This window comes from Corythoichthys intestinalis, chromosome 5, assembly GCF_030265065.1.
Source record: "Corythoichthys intestinalis isolate RoL2023-P3 chromosome 5, ASM3026506v1, whole genome shotgun sequence".
NCBI classification, from domain to species: Eukaryota; Metazoa; Chordata; class Actinopteri; order Syngnathiformes; family Syngnathidae; genus Corythoichthys; species Corythoichthys intestinalis.
Window position 1 is genome coordinate 21,424,235 of NC_080399.1, and position 27,525 is coordinate 21,451,759.

The following is a 27,525-nucleotide window of genomic DNA, read 5'->3' on the forward strand; positions in this document are numbered from 1 at the left end:
CACTGGCAGAGAGCGGACTCGGACTTGTCAACAAAAGGGCATCAAGTAGGTTGACTACTGCTATCGCTAGATGGGTGGCCAGAGACTGTAGACTAGGGTGACCATATTTTGATTTCCAAAAAAGAGGACACTCAGCCCGGCCTCAAGATACTTGAATTTTACTCGAAGTTCACTCAAAGATGCCTATACCACTTTAATATATTTATAGTGTGCCCCTCTCTCTGGATGGAAAAATGCAGTTTGAAAAAAAAAAAAAAAAAGACTTTTAAAAATATATATATAATGCAGACCCATAGAAATGTAGTCCAGTCAATACACATACACACAGTAGGCTTATAAATTACTATCACGAGAATTGCCCTTGACAAATTGTTATTCCCATTCAAATGATATTCTCATTCAATGTTCTAGATTGTACACAAACAATAACCGAAATAAACTGACAAACTATTAAACCAGCATGTTTCCAAACGTAGCAGTTCAAAACTACGTTTCACATAATGCCTAGCGTGGTTTAGCTTACTGATAGCTAGCTGAGGCAAAAATCAAACTTTGCTATACAAGTTTACAATCATCGGCAGCGCAACGATGCGACACCAAACGGGATTTTACAGTCAAAGCTTTGACAGAAGTCAACAGTTGCCATTATATACGTATTTATTGTAAAAAACTTAACAACTGGGCAGGCGTTGTGGCCAAATCGTCAACCCAGTAGATGGCGGTAATGCCTAATGATAGATTAAACTGCCAACAAAAACAAGAAGAGCTACTTCTTCCCTCTCTACTACTAGGAGCCATGTCATCGCATGCAGGCGCTGCCACCCAGCGGCCGGAGGGATTCTCTTCAAATTGGTCCCGTGAAAAATCATAAAAACCGGACATTTTTATGAATTTATAAAACCCACCCGGATGACGAGGATACTACGTGAAAGTAGGACTTGTCCGGGCAAAAGAGGACGTTTGGTCACCCTACTGTAGACCCATTAACTTAGTCGAAGACAAGGGCCTTGAAAATCTCATCCAGATAGCATCAGGCGACCCAACATACAGAACACCTTCACGGGCAACTATTGCCACAAAAATTCATGAACTTTTTGAAAATGAAAAGGCAACGAAGGTGGAGCAACTAGCCAGAGTTACGTTTGTTGCACTGACAGGAGACCACTGGACAAAAAAAAGGGTATGACTGGCTAACTTAAGCAGTGTTTCTAAACACCTTTACACACATTTTAGTGTAATGTTTTTCAGTTAAGTGTGTGAAAATTGATAATTTTTTTTTTTTTTTTTTTTAATCTCACACAGCTTTCAGGCCATTTAGTGTAAAACTGCAAATGCTGCATTTATTTGTGTGAAATGTTTAGTTTAACAGACAAGTTGTTTACACATTTTTTGAAACACTAGCTATTGTGACTGTATTGTGCTTGTCTGCTCTTTAAGTTAACAGTTAATTTTGTGCCCCAATATGCCAAACAGTACTTGAGCCACATTGTTAGTCTGAGGCACTTTTAATCCGTTTAACTCTTTTCTGGATAATACTGACAATTTATTTTATTTTATACGAGCTGAGTTGTTAAATAAAATTTTAAAACTCTATTTGGTTAAGTATTAATTCATTCATACATCATACATTTCATCTGAAAAGAAATTTTAAGTCAATTATAGTATTTTCCGAGATTTTCTTTTTTCCTGAAGAGCAACTTTATTCATCCTGAGAGAAATGTGATTAATCATGATTAATCACACAGTTGACATATGATTAATTAGATTAAAATTTTTAACCATTTGACAGCACTAATATAATATTTATATTTGTCTGCTTCATACACATACAGCCTTCACTCTCCCTCCTGCTGCTTTTCTTGCTCACAAGTCAACTGCAGTTTGCTGCTAGTTAAAGTTAACGATGAATGACTGGCAAAGCTTTTATGTTTCCAGAGAAGCCTGGGAGTGCTGACTTGAAAGACGTCGCATCTGTCAATCATCGTTGAGCTTGTTAAACACTAGCGTGTTCTCTATTAAGTAAGGGTGTAATGGTACATGTATTTGTATTGAACCGTTTCGGTACAGGGTGCTCGATTTGGAACGGAGGCGTAACGAACGAGTTTCTGACGTAATGTAACCCTTACTTTTCGCGGCTGTGAGTCGATCGGGTTACAGTTTCTTTGTGTAGATAATATTTACTCCGTCTTCTCTGCTATAATGAGGACCAACACGGTGGGACAGTATATAGACCTTACTCACATGACGTCACAACCACGCCCCCGCGCCATATTGTCCGTCAACTCGTCACTGTTGATGCATTACCGCTACGTAAATTCCTTCTATTATGGCGTGTTTTTCTGCTCGTAAACATTAATAATCAAAATGGTGAAGGCGTGTGTGGAGGTCGGTTGCAATAACAGAGAAAATAGACGGAGAGACTTGAAGTTCTACCGGATTCCGAGAGACCCGGAGAGGAGAGCGAGATGGGCTGCTGCAATTCAACGAGAAAACTGGGCTCCAAACGATTACCACAGATTATGTAGTAGTCATTTTATATCTGGTAAGATGCATTTAATATATATTTAGAGGGTTTTGGGCTGACAACCACAATTAAGATCATTGCTAGGCTAATCGCCGACAACATACACTCAGACGTTGTGAATGAACTACCTGAAAATATATAATTATAAGGGGATAATAAGACAGTTGTCATACAATTAATTTACAATTTCACTATTGAGGTCAAAAGCCAAAAAATAAATTCAACTACGGACAATCTGGAGTAGCGCTATCGCACTTCATATTTATTACATATAATATATGTATGTAGTGAGAGTGCTATCGCTAAACCATATAAACATTAAAAGCCCTAGCGCCATTGACAAATGACATGAAATACATTAGACTTGACAGTGGATGTTAACAAGAACAAAAGATTTTGAATTGAAAATTTCGTAACTCACCTTCCCGAGCACAAGATAGATTCCTGCCGAATTTTCGTGGACGAGGACCTGTTTCACCCAACCAGCAACGAAGTATTTATAAGCCTCCAAGCTCTTAAAGTTTTTCAAACTTTCGTGAGAATAGGCTGATTTTGTGTGGACAAGATAGTTGTAAATATCAGGATAGCAGATGTCAGGCAGAGACGGCGAAGACAGCGGGTCGAAAAACATCGATTTAGGCATCAAATATGGATCTGGCGAATGGATAAACTGAAGCTTTTCCACATAACAAACCTTTTATGCAACACATCCAATGAGTTTACAGCGTCAGATAACACCGGGGCTTCCATGAATTGCTCTATAAATTGCACGACTAATTGAAACCATTGAGAATAGGGCTAAAAAATGACGGACAATATGGCGGCCGGATACAGCGACACGTCATTTTGTGACGTAGGTGAGTAGGGTCTATATCCAAGGAACGTCAACGGCACGACAATGTGGCCTCCGCGAGAACGCAGTGAAACGTGGGCGTTAAAGTCAATCAACCAATGCACACCAGTCGCAGTGCGGCCGCGTGTTAGACGTACTAGCTAGGATCGGGCAGACCGGAAGTCACTCGTGTGAAAATACGATGGATCCGGTCGATTTTCAAACTAATATGCAATTGTAACCCACTTTTTGAGTCCATCAGCTCTTTGAGTGGTAGATCTGGGCGCAGTTGACTTGTCTTTGTTGATTTACTGTTGTCTTCTCTACTATAATAATAATAACCAACACGGCCCCGTGTTCAATACAAAACCCTCCTACCACAACAAAACAAGTAGGAACTAATATTCACATAGGAACTAAAGTTATACAACATAAAATATACAATGTAAATGAATACTACATCACATTTGAAAAATATAAACACATAATAAAATAATAGCCCATTTAAATAAAATAAATTGAAATGAGCTAAAACACCTGTAATTAACTAATAAGAATAATACACAGATCCTGCTTACACATTTAAATTTATTAATTTCTGTGTGGTGCTTTAACTTGAGAAAATCCACCAAAAAAGCTTTTGAAAACCGTTCATAAGAAAAAAAAATGATTCATTGAGGCATTTCATTTGTAAAATACATGTTAAAATCTTTGTCATTGGGATTGCTTTTCTCTTTAGCACAGGACTTCTTTTTTCTTCTTTCTTTCAGAAAGAAAGCTGACCAATACGCGGGTTCTGAAAGGCAAATTGTTGTTGGATTATTATCTTTAAATACCCGCTACTTTTTGAGCAGAATTCTAGCTTTGTATAGGCTAATGTACCTATTGTTGAAAGCACAAAAGTGTGTAATAAACAACTACCACATTTATATTTTGCATTTTGTTTTCTTACTGTACCGAAAATGAACCGAACCGTGACCTCAAAACCATGGTACGTACCAAACCAAGATTTTTGTGTATTTACACCCCTACTATCAAGTGTTCTCAGCAGCCTGAGCATATATGAGTGGACTCACTCAATGAAGCATTTAATAGAGGCAACGTTATTCTACGTTATTCTTGTTTAAAAAAATAATTCGATGGACAGTAACATGTTTAAAACTTATCCTAATTATTAAATTTGTATCGGATCGGGACTCGGTATCGGCAGATTCTCAAAATCAGGTGACACGGACTCGAGTGCAAGAATATGCGATCTGGACATCCCTATATGAAACTTATCTTTTAATTGTATAGGGTCAACAATTGTGACAATATCCTATAGGACTGAAGAGGCGCAGCTCAGATGTTCAAAGTAATGTTTGAAATCCAACACACAAATAAGGGTGCAACAAACAGAGACAATGGCAGTCTACAGAAACCTCTGTAGCCTTCTATGGGAACCTGAATGCCACGTCACGCTTCACTGGGCTTCAAACACTCTGAGCGCGGCCCATTGGAAAAATGTGGACTCAGCCTGTGTGGCCCAAAGCTGTGCCATATCGAGCAGCCAAATATATATTATATTTATCAATAAGCGGCATGGAAAATGAATGAATATATATATATATATATATATATATATATATACATATATGTGTGTGTGTATATATTAGGGATGTCCCTATCCAGGTTTTTGCACTTCCGATCCGATACCGATATTGTTTTGCACTTCCAATCCGATACCGATACTGGCCGATACCGATATCGGCCTATCTGAGCACGTGTTCAAGTTATTTAGCCTCCTTACTTAGTTGTCAGACTCATGTTGAAAAGGGTTTTAGTACTCTTGATAACAACTAGCCAGCTGAATTAGGTGAGTTTGAATAACACACAACGGTTGGTAACAAGAAACTGACCTGTTTATTCAGTGACAAACACAAAACATTATAAATAACAAACAGAAATGGCATAGTCAGTAAAACGTGCAAATAATATTGTAAACTGTCTTAAAAAAAAGCAAAACACACAAACAACCTCAGTGGAAAATCCCACAAACCCCCCAAGCTATTAGATGCTTTTAATGTTTCGTGCATCAGTTACAATAATTGTATAAAAAGCCTCTCAGGTTTAAATAAACGACTATTTCAGTATCAAGTTAACATTTTAAAACAGTAAATAAAATACTCAAGTCCCCATTCTGTATCAGCAGCTTTAAACTACATTCATTTAATTTTGCGAATCAACTGTTAAAGTTGTTAAAATTGCTCCCGTTATTCCATAATTTCCCTTCTGTCTACTTTCGACATGTTAAAGTTGTAAAACTGTTTTGAAGATAGATTCAAGTCAAGATTTTGCCGATTTAGGAGTATTTTAGATAAAAAGTTAATTAGGTTCGCTTGGAAGGTTCACAACAGCCTACTAGGGAAGCCTCCTGCTTTAAGATGGCGGCTGTTTACTAACGCATGTAGTTTTCCATACTTCAATGTTGCTAATGCCGTCGAGTCTGTCATCTTGCATCTAGTTCTATATACATATGATATCTATTACCTACAGTAAAACGATGTTGACGTAGTTTGTAGCGGCTGTCAGCAGCAGTCAGGTATTCTTGTGTTTTTTATCCAGCAGTATGAATTGAGCTAAAGCCGTGAGTCAAGCATTGGCATTACCCGGGTCTATGACAAGCATGAGGTATACTCTCAGGACGCAATGCGGTCCGTTTCTCATTGCGTCCCGAAGACTGCGCTGTGTATTAGTTCCGCTATACTTGACATATTTCAATAATCGGAATTTGGATGTTTGTGAATCATTCTCGAATCTTCCACACCACGGCCGAATCGCTCAAGGATGTAATGACGGCTGGGCATGTTGTACTGTGGTTCTAAGTGTTGGATGGTGCGTCTTTACTCACAAGAGACAATGGCTCGTCATCCAGAATGAATTCTTCGGCAATGACTCTTATTATTCCCTGGGCTTTGGGACTGTCGAGTGCCAGTTTGTCACGCATAGCAAAAGTTTCTGCCAGTGTTAGTTGCGTAGGACCTTTCTTTTTGTCTTCGGTTTTCTTAACATACTCCTCATATTGTTTGTGGTGGTATTTCGCTAAATGCTTGATTAGGTTGGTTGTATTAAAACTTCTTACACATTGAAGTGAAAGAAATTGTTATTCTTAAATAAAACACTATTAAAAATCATATTTAATAAAAGCAAAACAAAAAAACACTAACAATACATAAGAGGTTTGAAAGCTTGGTATGTGCAGAATATAAAATAGATGAGAAACCCATTGCCATTTTTATTCTCTGCCAATTAGAGTCCATCAAAAGTGTTTAAACAGTATTTGATCCAAAATGACTGTCATCTTGTTCTGTAAAGTGTACGTTAGCAAATTTGAAGCCAAATTATTCATTGCCAATTAGATTTTTTCATAGAGGGTGTCATTGTAAAGCTATTCGTAGTGTCGAATCTGAAGTATGTGAGATTAACTCAGAAATCATTATTTATGTTGAACATGACGTGATTTTTTTGAAATGTTCACTGGAAGTACGTTAGCTAAGACGCTAACCATAAGCTTTACACTCCATAAATAAAGTGCACATCTCTTTTCATCAAGCATGTGGTGTCAGTAATAGATTTTTTTTTTTAATTTGCAAATGTTGTTAACCAGCGATTTTTCATGTTTGAAGTGTCACCTATTAACGGCAAGTTTGCATTTAGGAAAAGACTGCCAATGTTTTATAGCAAGCTAAATTGGTTAGTACGTCTTTTTTCCCCATTAGCCACAATGTAGCAATGCTAACGTTTTACAGTGTTTAATATAGATGCTTCTCCTTATTGTGTAAGTCTGAACTTTAATTCTATGGCATGCTGATGACCAATAAACATCTGTGAAAGGAACTGGAGTCTCATATGCCATCAACACGCATGTGTACAAGCACGCACAAATGTATGCACGCCTAGGCGACAAAATGCAGGCGTGAAAATTACCGCCCTCATTTTTATTTACCGTACGATGAATAGACTTATTGCATATCGCGACAGGCTTACCTGAAAAATCTGCTTAAATAAAGTAATGGGGTATTTTGACTCTATAGTTTTTCACCACTAATTCGCAAGCGCCGTAGAATCATAACAAGAAACAGAGATGATGACAGGCAAAAAGATTTTCAGCCGTCACAGAAACGTTCAAATGGAGCAAGACAGAGAATGAGTGAGTACAAAGGTGGCGATGGATGAGCTCGGAGCCGTCACAAGCTTTTAACTCTGCCCTCCGCTCTGCGTGCAGCCTCCGGGTCTCGTCCCCAAGGCCGAGGTGCGATCCTTTCCTTCACACTTGGCTGAGTCGTGGACATTTATCGCAAACTGAGTCACCTGCACTCACACGGCATTAGCTCGACCTCACGTAGAATCCCAGATGAAGTTGAAGTTTAAAGGGATAAAGAGATGAACCCGAAAGTGGCTTAGGATCCTTTTAAAAAGTCGCTTGATTGCTCTAGTGCAAATTGAGGACTTTATTACTTTAAGCCATAGCAGTTTCGCCTGTCACTGGGGTAACATCAGTATTACCCATCACTAGTTCTTATCTACAGTACATCTTATATCAGTATTTAATCTCTTTGAATCTTATCAGTTTTTCCATATCAGTCACAATAATCCCTCATCATTGATTTGTATTTCCGGCATCAAATGAGTTTCCTAATAAGTATCATTTACCACTTGTTTTCATCTATCTGGTATATTATTAGTATTGACAATTATCCTGAATACCATCAGTGTTGCAAGTAACTTGTACTGTATCGCCCATTACGTACTGTATTTGGTATTATATCAGTATTTGTTAGGCTATCATAAGCATATAATTTTATTCAGCAAATGGTCTGTTATCATTTTAATATTTAAAGGTTTTCCACATTTTTGGTGCTAATCGAGCATCGAATTAATTTTAGCCGGTTCACATTGTCAACTCCAACTTGTTACCTTAGATCAGTACTTCTCAAATAGAGGGCCGCGCCCCCCTGGGGGGGCGCATGTGACCTCGGGGAACATGCTTTTTTTGCCGTACTGGAATAAAGTGTACTTGCACATCCACTCAGTAGGTGGCAGTGGCGCTCTCATTTTCAGAGTGCGCGCAGTATTTTTGAACTAAGGAAGAGCACTCAGCACACGCAGAAAACAGATATGAAGAGCAGTGTGCCACCGCAGTTTTCGAAAGCCGTTTTCCGACCGGACTCACTCACGCAGCGACCCACTGTCTTGTCCGGTTCTCATGTCGCCGCTCGAGAAGTGCCATTTTCAGCTTGGGATCGTCACGACGACCGCCCTCACCTGCGGTTCTACCTCGGCCGCCGAGAATGCGCTTTTTTCGTGCCGTTTGCCTTTTCGCTTTGACTTTTAATACAGTGGGTGATGATGAAAGACCACTGTTTACTGTGTCTAAAAATAATTATAGCGGACAGCCAGAAGCCAAATCAATTAAGATGCCACTTAAAGACATTAGACCCCAATCTCATTGATAATCCGCTTGATTGTTTTTCAGTGAAAACGTGCCGAATATTGCCAACAATCGTCCTGCTTTGTCAGTGTTATATCAGTAAACCAGTGAGCATTGTGAGCATGCTCATTGCAAAATAACTCCACACCATTGCAAAGGAGGTAAATAATGTGAGCAGCAAAAATTAAAACGGTCCTATCCAAGGACACTCTTTTTTTTCTTTTATTCAGTTTTGTTTTTTCGGTCATATTTTTTGGCATATTGTCCTCATGAGTGAATGTTTCTAATCAATTTTAATTTGTTATTATTTACTGATTTTATTACATTTTATTTTTCTGTATCAAATGGTCAAAAATGTACCTTGAGTGTATTTTTTACAGTTTGGATGACTTTTTTTTTTAATTCAGGCAAATTGATGCACGTCAAGTCTTCTCTGTTACAAACAAAGCAATGTTAATAAATTTATTCTTTATTATAAGTTGATCTGTGTTACTTTTTTTCTTTATTAGAAAAAAAACGGACACAATGTTAGGCAGATGCGTATTTATAATAGTAATTTTATAGACAAATGATACTATTTACAGTGGCGGCAGAGAGTTTGGGGGGGCGCGAAACATTTACGTCTTCCTTGGGGGGGCGTGACAGAAAATAATTGAGAAGCACTGCCTTAGATGTAGAATCCAACTTGTTACCTTAGATGTGGAATATGTGTACATACTTATGTAATAGTCTTCATTTTTCAGACTAAATCAGACTAACAAATTTGAATTTTACTAAACTGTTTTGAGTAATCGTTAACTAAGACTAGAGTCTTAGTGTAACACCTTTAGAAATGACAAAATTATGACCAACTCAAATATAAATACTTTTGTCTAAAAGACAGACTTAAAACTATAAGGGCTACCAGAAACAAAGCTGCAACAACCAATTAAAAATTGATTAATAAATTAGTTGTTAACTAATTTAATAATCAATTTTTGCCCCATTTTGGTCCTTGTTTGTGTGTAATGTGATGCTGCGCGTGCCAATGATTAGAGCAAGAGAGCGAGAGAGAGAGTTCACTGATGCAACTGCTGCTTGAACTACTGCTGCTGCTGTTGGGTTGCTGAATCAATAATATTACTAATTGTTGAAAGTTAGATCTTTTGTGTTGTTAGATCCAGTGTGCCTCTGTCAGAGGTGAGTATATAAAGCCAATTGTCTTGTTTGTATTCTTTGTTGATTAGACTTTCATACTTAGCACAGAGCGATAAGCTAGTTATCGATTATGCAAATTCGTGTCTTAAGTGTCCGTTTGTATTGTGTTTTGGAGAAGCATATTAGCACTTGAGTTATTATAGCACAGTTGTCTCATTTCTTTTGATCACGAAACCACACAAATAACCACTTTATATAACAGCCTAGAGTCTCTTTTCAACACAAACTCAAACTAAATTGTCATACAAGAGTGTGCTTTGAAATTTGATTTGCATTGTATTAAACAACAACTGTTTGATAAAGAAAACTGATTCATTGCGGTCTGCCTCCTCCTTATTTTTTAATTCCTTGATTTTGTTGTTTAGTTTGTATAAAGAAATGAGTATCAAGAAGTAGAGTATTCATTGACACAATTCATATCAGCGCTTTGCCTACAAGAAAAAAAAAATACTTTTTTTCATTTGGATGAACAGGACTTTTGTCTGATTTGTGTCCTGAGAAATTCTTTTAAAGGGCAACTGAAGACCTTTCCGGATTTTGGTGTAATTTTACGAATATAAACTTTGGACGAGTTCGTCAAAACAACCATGACATTATCAACACGTAATTGCAAGGATAATTTGCGTTTTTTTTAGGGCTGTCAAACGATTAAAATTTTTAATCGAGTTAATTACAGCTTAAAAATTAATTAATCGTAATTAATCGCAATTAATCGCAATTCAAACCATCTATAAAATATGCCATATTTTTCTGTAAATTATTGTTGGAATGGAAAGATAAGACAAGATGGATACATACATTCGACATACGGTACATAAGGACTGTATTTGTTTATTATAACAATAAATCAACAAGATGGCATTAACATTATTAACATTCTGTTAAAGTGATCCATGGATAGAAAGACTTGTAGTTCTTAAAAAATGAATATTAGTACAAGTTATAGAAATGTTATATTAAAACGCCTCTTAATGTTTCCGTTTTAATAAAATTTGTAAAATTTTCAATCAAAAAATAAACTAGTAGCCCTATTCTGTCCTCAATGTGTGTGAGTACACAAATTGACAGAGAGCGAACATAAGTTCCAAAAAGAAATCAGACGGTGTGGCAAAGTTGCATGGGCTTTACTGAAGTCATCTCTTTTTGACAGGAGCACGTTTCTTGTATTTTTGTAAAACTGAAAATAACAAGGCAATGTGTCAATAACTTGCATAAATCACAAAATAACATAAAATGTAAACACACGTGTCCATTTGAGCAGTAGCACTAGCCAATTAGCTCACAAGCATCTAACAATCTAACTGCATTTCACCATATATGTGAACAAATTCAAATACACATCATCAATAACTATCTAATGCTCATGAATATAAACAAAGGAGGAATATAACTCACAAGCGATGCATGTATTAGACACAAACAGTGTGATGGGGCTACGAGAACTGCCACTGAATACTGGATGCGGACGTTAGCTAGTCTGAATAGCACTGTCTATTAGTGTGAGTTCGCGTCGACATATAATTACGTCAGAAAAGCGCGCCGAAACCCAAATAATCAGCTGCACTGAATCGCCAGCAGAGGGCGACATTACGCCACATAACATATGCAAGTTACACCCAAGCGCCAGCAGAGGGCGGAAAAACTCCATAAAACACAATTAACAAGTTGGCCTTTCACTGTACTGACATTTAAATCTGTCTGAGCGGGCCTAGTGCGTTAATTGCGTCAAATATTTTGACGTGATTAATTTAAAAAATTAATTAACGCCCGTTAACGCGATAATTTTGACAGCCCTAGTTTTTTTTAGTTTTTTTGCACTCCGTTAATGGTCCCTTCGCAAACCCGGAAGTGTGACGTAGATTCCCCGACGCAACAGAGAAGACTATCCACAGCTAGCATAGCAGCAGCAACGATGTCAGTAATATTTCCATCAAAGGTAACCATTTAGGATCGCTCTTTCGTGACGCTACAAGCAAAGGCTCCCAGGAAAGATGAACTACAATTGATCCCTACATGTTTTTGAACCTTAGGCGTCAGATGACAGCGATTTACTTGACACGGCAAATGTCATCATGACGCCAATTGACAGCTCGACACTTCACGAACGGGAGAGTGAGTGGTAAGCCTAAGTCCAGCATCGTGATTTTTTATTTGAGAGAATGCGATTACATGGTTGTATATTTTTCCATGCTCTCCACATAGCTAAAACTGGATATTAGGTAATGGGACAGCTCCTACCGATCTAAATATGGTAAAGCTAGCCCAAATGTGGCTAAATGAATATGTTATTGATTTTTCAAAATAAATGACAAAACGATTTTATTTTCCAGGTGCTGCTGTAATCCGTCAAGTAATTACCCTTCCAAGAGTATGCCTGTGTCGTCAGGAGATCCTAGACGTGAGAGCCAAACTTGAGGAGGCTGAAGCACTGACAGGGGCATGAATTACATAAAAAAAATAAAACTATAAATTGTAAAGAACATTGACACATTTTGTTGACTGTTTAATGTATTCTATTGGTATATAATATATTGTAATTATATTACATTCTGAAAAAAAATTCAATAGGCCACAATAATAAATGATACCAGATTTATGTTGAATCGGCATCAGCTTTCGCTGTCAGATTGTGACACAACATATAAGCCAAGTTATACCAAGCACACAATGGCACACATCAAAGAACATAAATTTAGTAAGCAACACAAAGTTAGGATAGCAACGGACTAGCGCAACATTGAAAAATGATCATGTCAGTGGGAAATATGTATTTACTCTTTTCTGTAGCATTAATTGTTCTCTATACAAAGATAAAGCATTATCATTCAAATATGAAGGTGACTAGATTTACTCACAACCTTTACTAAAAACTTTAATAACTTACATGTACTTAAAACAGTAGTTAAGCTATAATGAAATATCATTTTTAAAGGAAATAGTCATCCATTTTGTTTTCATTGTTACTTACAACATGCCTGAAACCACCTCAAGTTAAATTGTGAAGGTAACTTATATCTGATTAATTGAGTAATCGTTTAATTAATCATCCAATTAATCGATTATTAAAAAATAATCATTTGTTGCAGCCCTAAGTATCGACAATCACTGGTATGAACTCCATATTGATGATTAATTATCCTTTTCTGTTTAGCATCAGTGTTGACAAACATTGGAATCATATCAATCTTACCTATCACTGACCTTATTTATATGGCATATCTGTAGTTCCAATTTCTTGTCATTTTTGTCTGATATCCTATTAGTATTGCTAATCCTTGGCATCACAAGTCCCCACAATGCCCAATTTAGACTCCAATTTCTATTTTAAATTTTGTTGCATCGCTGCCCACTGTGACAGTGTGGGCAAAGATAAGAAGGGTGTGTTCCCCTGGTAACCATATGCATCAAAGAGGCAGTTGGACGCTAGCGCTTCCAAATGAGCTCCAACACAACACAAAACTACACTGCTGGTGGAAAAAAACGCCAGTCATGCGAGCACTGACCTTTCGGTTGAGAACAAGAACAAAAGCGAAGGCATCACCCTTGTTTGCAGGCCTATTACCTTGTGGATTGTGCTAATATTTAATAAAACATCATTCTGGTCGCATTACAGTGGAGGTTGTTCAAACCCAGAAGGGAGACCTTTACCAGATATGGAACACAGACTGACATTTGTGTAATCGCATGCTGTAGGAGGGGATACGGTGCTGAAAAGAACATTCAGTCTGTTCTGGAAAATCGGCCAAAAAGTCATAAAAATGCCAACTTACCAGGAAACACTTGAATCCCCTCTCCCCTCCTTGTGCTCGGATGTCCGACCTCTTGTTCTTTCAATCTTCAATCTGTTTGCAGAAAAAAGTAAAGGTTCAGCACACTTTTTGTTTCAGTTGGTTTGTTGGTTGCTTGCCCTTCAAGGTTGAGACCATACAAAACATTAAATAGCAGGACGCGAGGAGAGATTTGAATCCTGATTTTTTTTTTTTTTTTTTAATTTACTTTTTGCATGTTCTTGTTACATTTGAGACTTTTTGGAGTAAAATAAGAAAATAACTAACTAAAATTGTGATCGTTTAGGTTCTGGACTTAGACATTCAGCATTTTTTGTACCCTTAAAACAAGTATGATTTAAAAACAATAATAATAACAATAATAATAATAACCATAATTTTCACACTATAAGCCGCTACTTTTTCCCTCATTTTGAATTCTCCGTCTAATAATCCAGTGTTGCTTATTTGTTGATTGATTGGGGTTAATAGGTAACACTTTATTTGACAGGGGCGTCATAAGACTGCCATAAGACCGTCATAATTATGACATGACACCATCATGGTCATTAATGAATGCATATGACAGATGTCATTAAGTGTCATCGGGCAAATTATGTCACTAACTCCATTTATGTCCAGCTCTTTTACATCCATTCAAAGTGAGATAATTTGCCAGATGACACGAAATAACGTTTGCTATAAGCATTCATTCATGCTCATGACAGTGTCATGTCATAATTTTGATGGTCTTATGATAGTCTTATGGCGCCACTGTCATTTAAAGTGATACCAAATACCATAACTATCAATTAATGTAACAATTGGATCAGTAACTGAAGAAATAATTAGCACAGAACATGAATTTTGATTGTTATTTACATCTGTAGCGCTGCAATGCATGCTAGGAGGTATGTTGGACGACAACATTGTTGACAAAAGGTGGCTGCAGAGTTTGACAGTCTCCCTCAAGGGAGCAGTGATGGCTAAATGAAACTTCTTGAAGCAAGGCAATTGGTTCAAAGCTTCATGGTGGTTCATTCGGTGTTATGACAGTCTTATGACGCCGCTATCAAATAAAGTGTTGCCGGTTAACACCTTTTGGTGTAAATAGCCCATAATACAGTGAGGACAGCTCCGGCTTATAGTTCAGCGTGGCTTATCTATGAACAAATGCAGTTTTCATGTCAAATTTGGTGGGCGGCGGCTTACAGTGCCCTCCATAATTATTGGCACCCCTGAAAAAGATGTGTTTTTAGCTTCTAATAATTTTTTGGGGGTCATTGTCTTGCTGAAAGACCCAGTGACAACCCATCTTCAGCTTTCAGGCAGAGGGCAACAGATTTTGATTTAAAATGTCCTGGTATTTCAAAGCATTCATGATGCCATGCACCCTAACAAGGTTCCCAGGGCCTTTGGAAGCGAAACAGCCCCACAGCATCACTGACCCACCCCCATACTTCACAGTGGGTATAAGGTGCTTCTCAGCATGCGCATCTTTCGTGGCACGCCAGACTCACTTAGAGTGTTTGTTGCCAAAAAGCTCAATCTTGGTTTTATCTGACCAAAGCATACGGTCCCAGTTGAAGCCTGGGACCGTTTGTGTATTTTATGAACCTAAACATATGGCCAAATCTACACAGAAATGGTTCACCAGACACAAAATAAAGCTCGTCCCATGGCCATCTCAGTCCCCAGACCTTGTTTTATTGTTTTATTAACACCAGGGGTGCTAATAATTGTGAAACACATTATTTGATGTCAAATATTTTTTTCTTTATGTGGGATGTTTTCCCCACTGAATGAATGCACTTGTATTGAAGGTTGGATTTTTCTCTTTTTTTCCATTAAGGTCCCATATTATTTGAATTTAAAAAATATATATTAGAAGCTAAAAAAACACATCTTTTTCAGGGGTGCCAATAATTATGGAGGGCACTGTATAGTCAGGTGCGCATTACAGTTCGAAAATTACGGTAACTAAAATTGTGATCATTTATTTTCAGGACTTAGACATTTAGCATTTTTCTTACCCTTAAAACAAAAAAAATCTTATGTTCCCCCATAACCCCTTCCTGTTCGCTGCTTTCTCCTAATAAACGAGGTACATTAAATGATCACAATGGGAGTATGTCATACTCCCATGAGATACATTAAAACTGTTCAGACCAACCGGACGCTCAGATCTCCATTCTCCATGTCAAGCAGCTGAACTGGACAGGTTAAAAAAAAAAAAAGAAAGAAAAAAAATCTATAACATTTTTGTTTTTTTGCAGCAAAAGCAAGGTCGGTTCCTCTTTGGCTGCTGGTCTGTTTCACGTTGTAGTCACCGAGTGCGTGTTTCGACCCAACTCGCTGTTTGCCACACATTTGCCACCATAAATAATGAACGTTTACGATTGTTTAGCTCCAACCATTTTCAAAGCAGATTGAGGAGAAAAAAATAACACCACCCATACCACAGGATATTCACTTTGCATATTTTTTATGTCACGTTCTGCTGCTGGTTAGTTTATGTTTTGTTACAGAGCTCATTGTGGGGGGCGTTCCTGACGTCGCACCTGCACTCAATGCAGGCTCATCAACACTCGCACTATAGCCTTGTTGCTTCTAAGCCTCGCTTATTTCCTGCCTAGGATTTTGTTTGTGTACTGCCCTCCGTTGAATCTCTACCTTGTGCAGGTATTGAGTATTTGTATTTTGCCGGCTCTCTGCCTATTGTCTTAGTTACCCTCGAGTTTGTACTATTGAGCCCCGTCGACCTATTGTCACGGACCATTTTTGTTTTTTCTGCCTTTCCGCAATCGCGTGTTGTTTTTCGTTAGTGCTTAATAAACCCTCGTATTATTGAGCCCCGTCGACCTACTGTCACGGACCCTTTTTGTTTGTTCTACCTTTCCGCAATCGCGTGTTGTTTTTTCGATTATGATTAATAAACCCTTGTGCGCCATCCCAGCTTGTTGTCTGCTGCTTGGTCCAACCTTATTTCCGTATTCGCGGACGTATCATTTTATCCACGAAATCCAAGAATCTGGCCTGTTTTGACTTTTATATGATGGAGGGAAACTACTCAAAGCTTGCAGCAGTATACAGTGCCTTGCAAAAGTATTCGACCCCCTTGAATCTTGCAACCTTTCGCCACATTTCAGGCTTCAAACATAAAGATATGAAATTTAACTTTTTTGTCAAGAATCAACAACAAGTGGGACACAATCGTGAAGTGGAACATCATTTATTGAATAATTTAAACTTTTTTAACAAATAAAAAACTGAAAAGTGGGGCGTGCAATATTATTCGGCCCCTTTACTTTCAGTGCAGCAAACTCACTCCAGAAGTTCAGTGAGGATCTCTGAATGATCCAATGTTGTCCTAAATGACCGATGATGATAAATAGAATCCACCTGTGTGTAATCAAGTCTCCGTATAAATGCACCTGCTCTGTGATAGTCTCAGGGTTCTGTTTAAAGTGCAGAGAGCATTATGAAAACCAAGGAACACACCAGGCAGGTCCGAGATACTGTTGTGGAGAAGTTTAAAGCCGGATTTGGATACAAAAAGATTTCCCAAGCTTTAAACATCTCAAGGAGAACTGTGCAAGCCATCATATTGAAATGGAAGGAGCATCAGACCACTGCAAATCTACCAAGACCCGGCCGTCCTTCCAAACTTTCTTCTCAAACAAGGAGAAAACTGATCAGAGATGCAGCCAAGAGGCCCGTGATCACTCTGGATGAACTGCAGAGATCTACAGCTGAGGTGGGAGAGTCTGTCCATAGGACAACAATCAGTCGTACACTGCACAAATCTGGCCTTTATGGAAGAGTGGCAAGAAGAAAGCCATTTCTCAAAGATATCCATAAAAAGTCTCGTTTAAAGTTTGCCACAAGCCACCTGGGAGACAAACCAAACATGTGGAAGAAGGTGCTCTGGTCAGATGAAACCAAAATTGAACTTTTTGGCCACAATGCAAAACGATATGTTTGGCGTAAAAGCAACACAGCTCATCACCCTGAACACACCATCCCCACTGTCAAACATGGTGGTGGCAGCATCATGGTTTGGGCCTGCTTTTTGTCATGATTGTTTGTATTCTCAGTTCATTTTCCTGTATTCAGCACCTGATTGAGCCAGCTGGGCGGGGTAACGTGACACACCTGTGCTGCATTAGGAAGGCTCAATATTTAAGGAAGCCTGTCACCATCTGCAAGTGTCGGATTATTGCTTGCTACTTGCCTTGCTTACTGCCTGTGTGTTCATCGTCAGCCTTCGAGTTTCCCGACGTTCTACGGTTGTATTTTGGTTTGGTCATCTTTACGTTAGTGCTCTTTTGGGCTTTGTAGTTAGATTCTTGTACTCTGTTATATTCATGCATTCTAGCGTGCTCTCTTGGTTGCACTTGTTAAACTCGCGTTTGTTAGCGTGCTCTCTTAGTTGTTCTTGTTAAACTCGCGTTTGTTAGCGTGCTCTCTTAGTTGTTCTTGTTAAACTCGCGTTTGTTAGCGTGCTCCCTTTGTTGTACGTGTTAAACTCGCGTTTGTTAGCGAGCTCCCTTTGTTGTACTTATTAAATACAAACATTTACTCTACTGATCTCCTGGTCTGTGTTTTGGATCCACATTAACGGCTTGCCGCTCATAACAGAATAATCCGACCACATGGATCCCACAGACTTGGAGGGGTTTTGCTATGCTCTGGCTGGTCACGGCCGCATGATCAGTCAACATGAGCAATCGCTACGCGAATTAGTGGAGATGATCAGTTCTTTAACTACAAGGATCGAAGACATGACATCCCCTGTACAAGCTGGTGGTACCGTTAATGTGGTCGCGGTGTCGGAACAATCCAACACGCCGGCATCTTTTCGGGAGCCTATGTTGCCACACCCTCATCGTTACGAAGGCGAACCTGGCGCATGCCGACAATTTTTACACCAGTGCTCCCTCATCTTTGATCAGCAGCCATACACGTTTGCTAATGACAGATCCCGTGTAGCATACGTAATGAGTCTACTCACCGGTAAAGCTGCTACATGGGCCATGGCGGTAAGCAACACAAGGTCAGCGATTCGTGATTCATTTGAAACTTTCGAGACGGAATTCGTGAGAGTTTTTGATCATCCGGTTAGGGGCAAGGAGGCAGCCAGCCGCCTGCTGGATTTTTTTCAGGGTGATCTGACCGCGGCTGACTATTCCATTCAGTTCCGCATTTTGGCGGCGGAGTGTGGTTTTGGTGACGCAGCGCTGTGTGGAATTTTTCGACGCGGGCTGTCTTCTGAGATCAAGGATGAGCTGGCTTCCCGGGACACGCCTTCGAGTCTGGAGGAGCTGATTTCCTTGTCCGTCTCTCTGGATGGTCGGCTGAAAGAACGCGAGAGGGAACGGGCCGTGGAGCGGCAGGGATGTCCGTGGCCGTCGCCGAGAAGCTGCCCGACTGCCATCGGTGCAGACGGCTTCGTTGGGTCGCCGGTCGTCCGGGCGCCGTCACGGAGTCCAGGCTCGATGAGGGAGGAGTCCATGCGAATCGGCGGTGGGCGTCTCTCTGCGGCGGAGCGACGGAGACGGATGAGAGCAGGTGTATGTCTGTACTGTGGCTTGCCGGGACACCGTCTCACCGCTTGTGACGCGATCCCCTCGCGCCGACCTGGTTCTGCTCTTCCTGTGGTTCCCCTTCCCCGAGGGGGTACGGAGTTCGTGCATGACAATGTTCCATCAAGTGAGTCGCCTCGCGAGGAGTTAAAAGAACGAATAACCCCCCGGGGTATTACGAGACTGCAGTTACAGGGGGAAATGTCGCATGGTGGGGTAAATATTGGGATTACTGCTCTGATTGATTCAGGGGCGGACGATTGTTTTATGGACCGGAGTGTTGTCGAAGCACTTAAATGTCCATTAATAAAGCTCGCTAGGCCCAAAAGGGTTTTAGATCTCGATGGGCGACCCCTGGCGGACGTGACGTTTATTACGCCGCCACTTAAAACTAAGCTGTCAGGGAATCATTTTGAGGTCCGCAGTTTTCTGGTTATGCCATGTAAATCGGCCCCAGTTGTGCTGGGGCTTTCCTGGTTAAAGGTGCATAACCCTAATATTGACTGGAACAAAACACAAATAGTAACATGGAGTACGTTTTGTTATGCGCACTGCTTACGTTCTGCATGTTTACTTCCCACTCAAGCGCAGACGGCCACCGAGCCGGTTAATTTGGTGAACGTTCCTGTTGAATATCATGACCTCCAACAAGTTTTTAGCGAAGAGCGTGCTAAAACTCTACCACCACACCGTCCTTACGACTGTGCAATTGAATTGTTGCCTAACGCCCCGCTACCCAGCTCTAGACTGTACAAAGTCTCTAAACCGGAGCAGGAGGCAATGAGGGAATACATCTCCTCTTCCTTGGCTGCTGGCCTCATTCGTCCTTCATCTTCCCCTTTGGGGGCGGGGTTTTTCTTCGTCGGCAAAAAAGATGGGGGTCTTAGGCCGTGCATCGACTACCAGGGCCTCAACGAGATTACTATTAAAAATAAATACCCGCTGCCGTTGTTGGATTCGGCTTTCGCTCCATTAAAATCAGCCACCATATTCACAAAATTAGATTTGCGCAGTGCTTACCACTTGGTCAGGATTCGTGAGGGTGATGAGTGGAAAACCGCCTTTAAAACCCAGCTTGGGCATTTTGAGTACCTTGTCATGCCTTTCGGTCTCACAAACGCACCTGCCGTATTCCAGTCTTTCATAAATGATGTATTGCGTGACATGTTAAACATTTTTTGTTTTGTATATTTGGATGACATTTTAATTTTCTCAAGAAACGAGCAGGAACATCGCCAACATGTCCGCATGGTTCTACAAAGACTTCTCGAGAACAGATTATTTGTCAAGGCCGAGAAGTGCGAGTTTCACCGTGGGTCGATACAGTTCCTGGGTTTTATTGTGGAAAAAGGAAAGCTCAGGCCTGATCCTGCTAAGATCCAGGCGGTGGCAGAGTGGCCGACTCCCACGTCACGTAAGCATTTACAAAGGTTTCTCGGGTTCGCCAACTTTTACAGACGTTTTATTCGCAATTACAGTATGAGAGCCGAGCCACTCACTAGATTGACTTCTAACAAACGGCCCTTTACATGGTCTCCGACGGCAGAGGCTGCATTTTTAGGCTTGAAACGGGCATTTACAAGTTCGCCTGTCCTAGTCCACGCTGATTCTGCTCTTCCTTTTGTGGTCGAGGTTGACGCATCGAGTTCCGGAGTGGGGGCCATCCTGTCCCAGAGGTCTACGGTCGACCAGAGACTGCACCCGTGCGCATACTACTCCCGCCGCCTCAGTCCGGCGGAAGCGAATTATGATGTCGGCAACCGGGAGCTGCTCGCTATCGTGCAGGCATTGCAAGAATGGAGGCACTGGTTGGAGGGAACTGAAGAGCCGTTCCAGATTCTCACTGACCACAAAAACTTGGAGTACCTTCGAGCTGCCAAGCGCCTCAACTCCCGCCAGGCCCGTTGGGCGTTGTTCCTGACCCGCTTTAATTTTGTGATCACTTACCGTCCAGGGTCGAAGAACGGGAAGCCCGACGCCCTGTCGAGACTCTATGAACCATTGGAGGAGGGACCTTCGGAGGAGCCGGTGGTACCAGACAACCTGATTGTTGGTGCACTGCGGTGGGAGGTCGAACGTCTTGTGGAGGAGGCTTTGCGGGGTGTAAGGGTGCCGGGAGGCTGCCCCGCTGGCAAGTTGTTTGTCCCAAATGCACAGCGCGCAGGAGTGCTAAAGTGGGGCCACGCTTCAAAGTTTGCCTGCCACCCGGGCGTGTCCCGCACGTTTTTTCTAGTTTCACAGAGGTTCTGGTGGCCGGGTATGCGCAAGGACGTCACGGACTATGTCTCTGCTTGCAACGTCTGCGCTCGAGGCAAGGCAGTTCATCGTCCACCTGCGGGATTGCTGCACCCACTGCCTGTTCCGTCTCGCCCCTGGTCCCATGTTGCGCTGGACTTCATCACTGGTCTCCCACGATCCAGGGGCCATTCTGTCATCTTGACTGTGGTGGATCGGTTCTCCAAGATGGCGCACTTTGTCGCGCTCCCCAAATTGCCCTCAGCTCTAGAGACTGCTGACCTGTTAGTGACTCATGTATTTCGGACTCACGGCATTCCAAGTGACCTTGTGTCAGATAGAGGGCCACAATTCATCTCACGTGTTTGGGGGGCATTCTGCAAGGCCTTGGGGGCCACATCCAGCCGGTCTTCTGGTTACCACCCGCAGTCAAATGGGCAGACGGAACGCGTCAATCAAGAACTGGAGGCGGCCCTTCGCTGTGTGTGCCAACTGCATCCGGCCTCCTGGTCATCACACCTACCTTGGGTGGAGTATGCCCACAACACCCTGGTTTGCTCGGCAACTGGGAGGTCACCATTCATGACCGCATACGGGTTCCAGCCTCCGTTGTTCCCGTCGCAGGAAGCCGAGGTGGTTGTGCCGTCTGTCCAGGTCCACTTGCGGAGGGCCCATAAAGTCTGGAGGGATGCAAGGGCAGCACTGGTCCGCACAGCAGCCCGCAACCGTCGGATTGCTGACCGCCGCCGAAGGCCTGCTCCGGTCTATCATCCGGGCCAGATGGTCTGGCTATCAGCGCGGGATTTACACCTTGCTGGAACTTCTAGGAAGCTGAGCCCTAGATACGTCGGTCCGTTCGCTGTGGACGCTGTGGTGAATCCGGTCTCTGTCAGACTGAAACTTCCATGCTCCATGAAGATCCACCCTGTTTTCCATGTCTCCCTGCTGAAACCGGTCTCCACCTGTCCCTTGAACCCTCCGCCAGTGCCTCCTCCTGCTCCTCGTGTTGTCGACGGTGGGCCGGTGTATACGGTGCGTACAATTCTTGATTCTAGGAGGCGGGGTAGAGGGGTGCAGTACCTGGTCGATTGGGAAGGTTATGGCCCAGAGGAACGCCAATGGGTCCCCCGCTCCTGGATCCTCGATCCGTCGCTGCTGCGGGATTTCCACTCCCTTCACCCCACGAAACCAGGTGGTCCGCCAGGGGGCGTCCGTTGAGGGGGGGGTTCTGTCATGATTGTTTGTATTCTCAGTTCATTTTCCTGTATTCAGCACCTGATTGAGCCAGCTGGGCGGGGTAACGTGACACACCTGTGCTGCATTAGGAAGGCTCAATATTTAAGGAAGCCTGTCACCATCTGCAAGTGTCGGATTATTGCTTGCTACTTGCCTTGCTTACCGCCTGTGTGTTCATCATCAGCCTTCGAGTTTCCCGACGTTCTACGGTTGTATTTTGGTTTGGTCATCTTTACGTTAGTACTCTTTTGGGCTTTGTAGTTAGATTCTTGTACTCTGTTATATTCATGCATTCTAGCGTGCTCTCTTGGTTGCACTTGTTAAACTCGCGTTTGTTAGCGTGCTCTCTTAGTTGTTCTTGTTAAACTCGCGTTTGTTAGCGTGCTCTCTTAGTTGTTCTTGTTAAACTCGCGTTTGTTAGCGTGCTCCCTTTGTTGTACGTGTTAAACTCGCGTTTGTTAGCGAGCTCCCTTTGTTGTACTTATTAAATACAAACATTTACTCTACTGATCTCCTGGTCTGTGTTTTGGATCCACATTAACGGCTTGCCGCTCATAACACTTTTATTCAGCAGGGACAGGGAAGATGGTTAAAATTGACGGGAAGATGGATGCAGTCAAATACAGGAACATTCTGGGAGAAAACCTGTTGGTATCTGCACAAGACCTGAGACTGGGACGGAGATTTATCTTCCAACAGGACAATGATCCAAAACAAAGCCAAATCTACAATGGAATGGTTCAAAAATAAACATATCCAGGTGTTAGAATGGCCAAGTCAAAGTCCAGACCTGAATCCAATCGAGAATCTGTGGAAAGAGCTGAAGACTGCTGTTTACAAACACTCTCTATCCAACCTCACTGAGCTCGAGCTGTTTTGCAAGGAAGAATGGGCAAGAATGTCAGTCTCTCGATGTGCAAAACTGATAGAAACATACCCCAAGCGACTTGCAGCTGTAAGTGGAGTAAAAGGTGGCGCTACAAAGTATTAACGCAAGGGGGCCGAATAATATTGCACGCACCACTTTTCAGTTTTTTATTTGTTAAAAAAGTTTAAATTATCCAATAAATTTTGTTCCATTTCACGATTGTGTCCCACTTGTTGTTGATTCTTGACAAAAAATTAAAATTTTATATCTTAATGTTTGAAGCCTGAAATGTGGCGAAAGGTTGCAAGGTTCAAGGGGGCCGAATACTTTTGCAAGGCACTGTATGTGTACAGTGTGTAAGACAGATGAAAGCGCATTGGTATTGACTTCAACAGTATTTACTCAGTCTTTGCTGTTCTTTTTCCTACCCAGCCTTTTCCTCACTCTAAACCTCAGATTACAATTGATGAGGAAAATGATTGGCAATGTGATTTACTTGCAGCAGATGCGTATCGACTTAAGTCTGCGGATGAATCAATGTCAGATGCTGACTTTTGTGGGGGGGCTAAATAGCTTCTCTACATTCTGTTACTGATCTGATACTACCAAAAAAGCGTTTTTGAGACTGCCGAACTGGCCTTACACTTACTCTCAGTTGCCATGGTGATCTCGAGAAGGAATGAAAATAACCTTTTATAATGTGACACCACTGGACAGTGCACGCTCGCCACCCGATCGGGTCGTGATGGGAGCTCTGAAAACCACCTGCAGACGGAAGAGTCTTTAACGGAGGACATGACATTAGGAAACACACTAACTGTGCCAAGCAAAGTCCTCTTGTGTAAAAATAGCCATAAAGAATCTTTACCAGTTATATCTTCCTCACAATAAAAATACGAATTAAAAATGATAGTGTGGTTCCCCTTGGCGATATTATGAAGTGTTTAAGTGTCTTTTAGGGGACTGAGTAAACAAACCAACTGTAGTTCATCTGTTTACAACTTTTGAGAGGGAAAATATGCAGTATATCACTTGCCATACACACTCAACAAAGGTTCATTACATTGAGCCACAGAAGCAACTAAACAAGAAGAAAATTGCCACTTAAAATAAGGTAAAGCCTCGTAGGAAAGCCAATGCGTGTCGACATTTGGGTAAACACTGGATTAATGGACAGTCTGTGCCAGTCTGACATAAAGAGTGATAAATTATAGGCTATTTAGCATCTTGAACAAGAGCACTCAGAGAGCGAAGACCTCTGCCAAGGCTTCAACATTTGTCACTTAAAGCATCCTGACAGCTAATAGTCAAGTTTCATTAAGGTCCAAAGAGGCTGAGCCAAATGAGTTGACAAAAGCCTACAAATGAATCAACCTGAGTGAAGCATGTGGACTGATAGTTTACAATTCAAACTATATGAAAATGAAACAAAACTCCAAATTTATCAAAATGATAGAACAGAAAATAATAGGGCAGAAATATGTCCTAACTGGAATTATGATTTTTTGGGGGGGCAACAATTTAGAAAGTAATGATCACTGCCCCACTGATTTACATTTATACAAAGGGGCAAACGTGGAAAAAGTTAAAGAAAAGAAATAGATTTAATTATTTTTCATTATTAAAACTAAGTTTGGTGTTACCGAGATTGTAGTCATATCTTTGTAAATAAAGTTTTTGTTTAAAAGTTTCATATTGTCCATATTTCACATTACTGTATATTATTGAGTCTAATATTTTGAGGATTCAAGTGGAAATATTCAGAGATATAAGTTTTTCACATTTTTTTACTAGATTACATTTTTATTACAAAAATACATTTGTATAAGGGTGGTGAAAGCAGTAAATTTTGTAGATACAACTATTATTGTTCTAATCGAAAGCAGTATTTTTTTTTTCAACAGTATACTAATAAAAAATGAAGTATATTTTTGGATTTTTTTTTTTTTTAAGATAAAAATCTTGAATATGAAATGTGAATATGAAAATGAGATCATAATCTATTGAAAAAAAAAAAAGCATTATCCATTGAATTTTTTTTTTTTTAAACACATAATATATTTTTGTTGTTACATTCATAATGTTATAAGAATAAAGTGGTATAGCTTTTACAAAAAATATGTTATGAAATTGTGAGATTAAATATGTAATATTATGAGAATTAAAACTTTTACATTTTCAATGGGGAAAAAAAGCTTTTTCATAAATGTCCAACTTCAATCAGTCATAAAAGTACCGGATTTTTCGAACTATAAGTCGCTCCTGAGTATAAGTCGTACCAGCCCAAAAATGTGCAATGAAGAGGAACAAAAAAACATATAAGTCCCACTGGAGTATAAGTCGCATTTTTGGGGGGAAATTTTACTTCATAAAATCCAACACATAGAACAGATGTGTCATCTTGAATGGCAATTTAAAATTAAAATAAAAAAAAAAACAATAGAGAACAACATTCTGAATAAGTGTACAGTATGATAATGTTACATGATGCATGAACAACAAAATGCGAACATGGCCGGTATGTTAACGTAACATAGCTATCAAGAGTTATTCAGTTAACTATAGCATAAAGAACATGCTAACAAGTTTACCAAACCATCAGTGTCACTTCAAAACACCAAAATAACATGTGAAATGATATAATAATGTGTTAATACAGTAATTTCACACATAAACTCCAGATTATAAATCACACCCCCCGCCAAACTATGCAGGAAACTGCGATTTATAGTCCGAAAATTACGTTAACTTATTAATTCATTCATTTTCCAAGCGGCTTAAAGCGTAAATTCAGAAGTTTTGACATTAGGCTTAATCTTCGAGTTAGCAGGGGTTTAGCTAGTTGGTGGAGTTGATTTCAACAAATTCCGTTTCGTTTGCAAGTTATTTGTTAGTTTCAGGGCTCCGGAGTGGCTAAGCTAGCACAAGTCGAGTCGTAAAATTACGTTTTTACCGGCACAGTTTACTTTTATTCTATTCTCACGGTGCCCCTGACTCCTTTGTATATGGCGGAAAACACAGACAAGACTGAAAAAGCAGTTTCTGCTCTTGCACTCCTCTTTAAAATAAGCTGCTGTATTCTAAGGCAAAACAGCTGTTGTGTGATAGAACAATATATCTATATGCTGCCATAGCAGATTCATCGCGCATTAAGCCCCCGAACTATTTTTAATTTGCCCGTTTTACCCTGAAAACCCCCATTTACAGGCGTCGCGCAACCGATTTTGCTTCAACCCAGTCATAAAACGAAGGTAATTAATTATATTTATTATTCAAAATGTCTGTCATTTTTAGCTTAGAATCATTAATTGATTTCTAATATTTCGTTTTAAAAAACAAATTAAATAAATAAAAGACTAAAAAATTTCCGTATTTTCCGGACTATAAGTCGCAGGTTTTTTTTCATAGTTTGGCTGGGGGTGCGACTTATATTCTGGAGCGACATATGTTTAAAATTTTAACACATTATTATATCATTTCACATGTTATTTTGGTGTTTTGGAGTGACACTGATGGTTTGGTAAACTTGTTAGCATGTTCTTTATGCTATGGTTATCTGAATAACTTTTAATAGCTATGTTACGGTAACGTACCCGCCACATTTCGTTGTTAATGCATCATGTAACATTATCATACTGTACAGTTATTCAGCATGTTGTTCTCCATTGTATTTTTATTTTAAATTGCCTTTCAAGATGACATATCTGTTCTATGTGATGGATTTTATCAAGTAAATTTCCCCCAAAAATGCGACATACTCCGGTGCAACTTGTATATTTTTTTTTCCTCTTCGTTAGGCATTTTATTGCCG

The 27,525-nt window shown here is 40.4% G+C and overlaps 1 protein-coding gene across 12 annotated transcripts in view; it reads right to left on the bottom strand.

Annotated features, from left to right (window-relative positions):
- Positions 1–27,525, bottom strand: part of LOC130916249 (neuronal cell adhesion molecule-like) — a 204,728-nt gene that overhangs the window by 109,313 nt on the left and 67,890 nt on the right. For all 12 annotated transcript variants that reach the window (XM_057836821.1, XM_057836827.1, XM_057836820.1 and 9 more), the window contains one exon: positions 13,794–13,865. The gene's annotated coding sequence lies outside the window, so the exon portion shown is untranslated. The remainder of the gene's footprint in view (positions 1–13,793; positions 13,866–27,525) is intronic.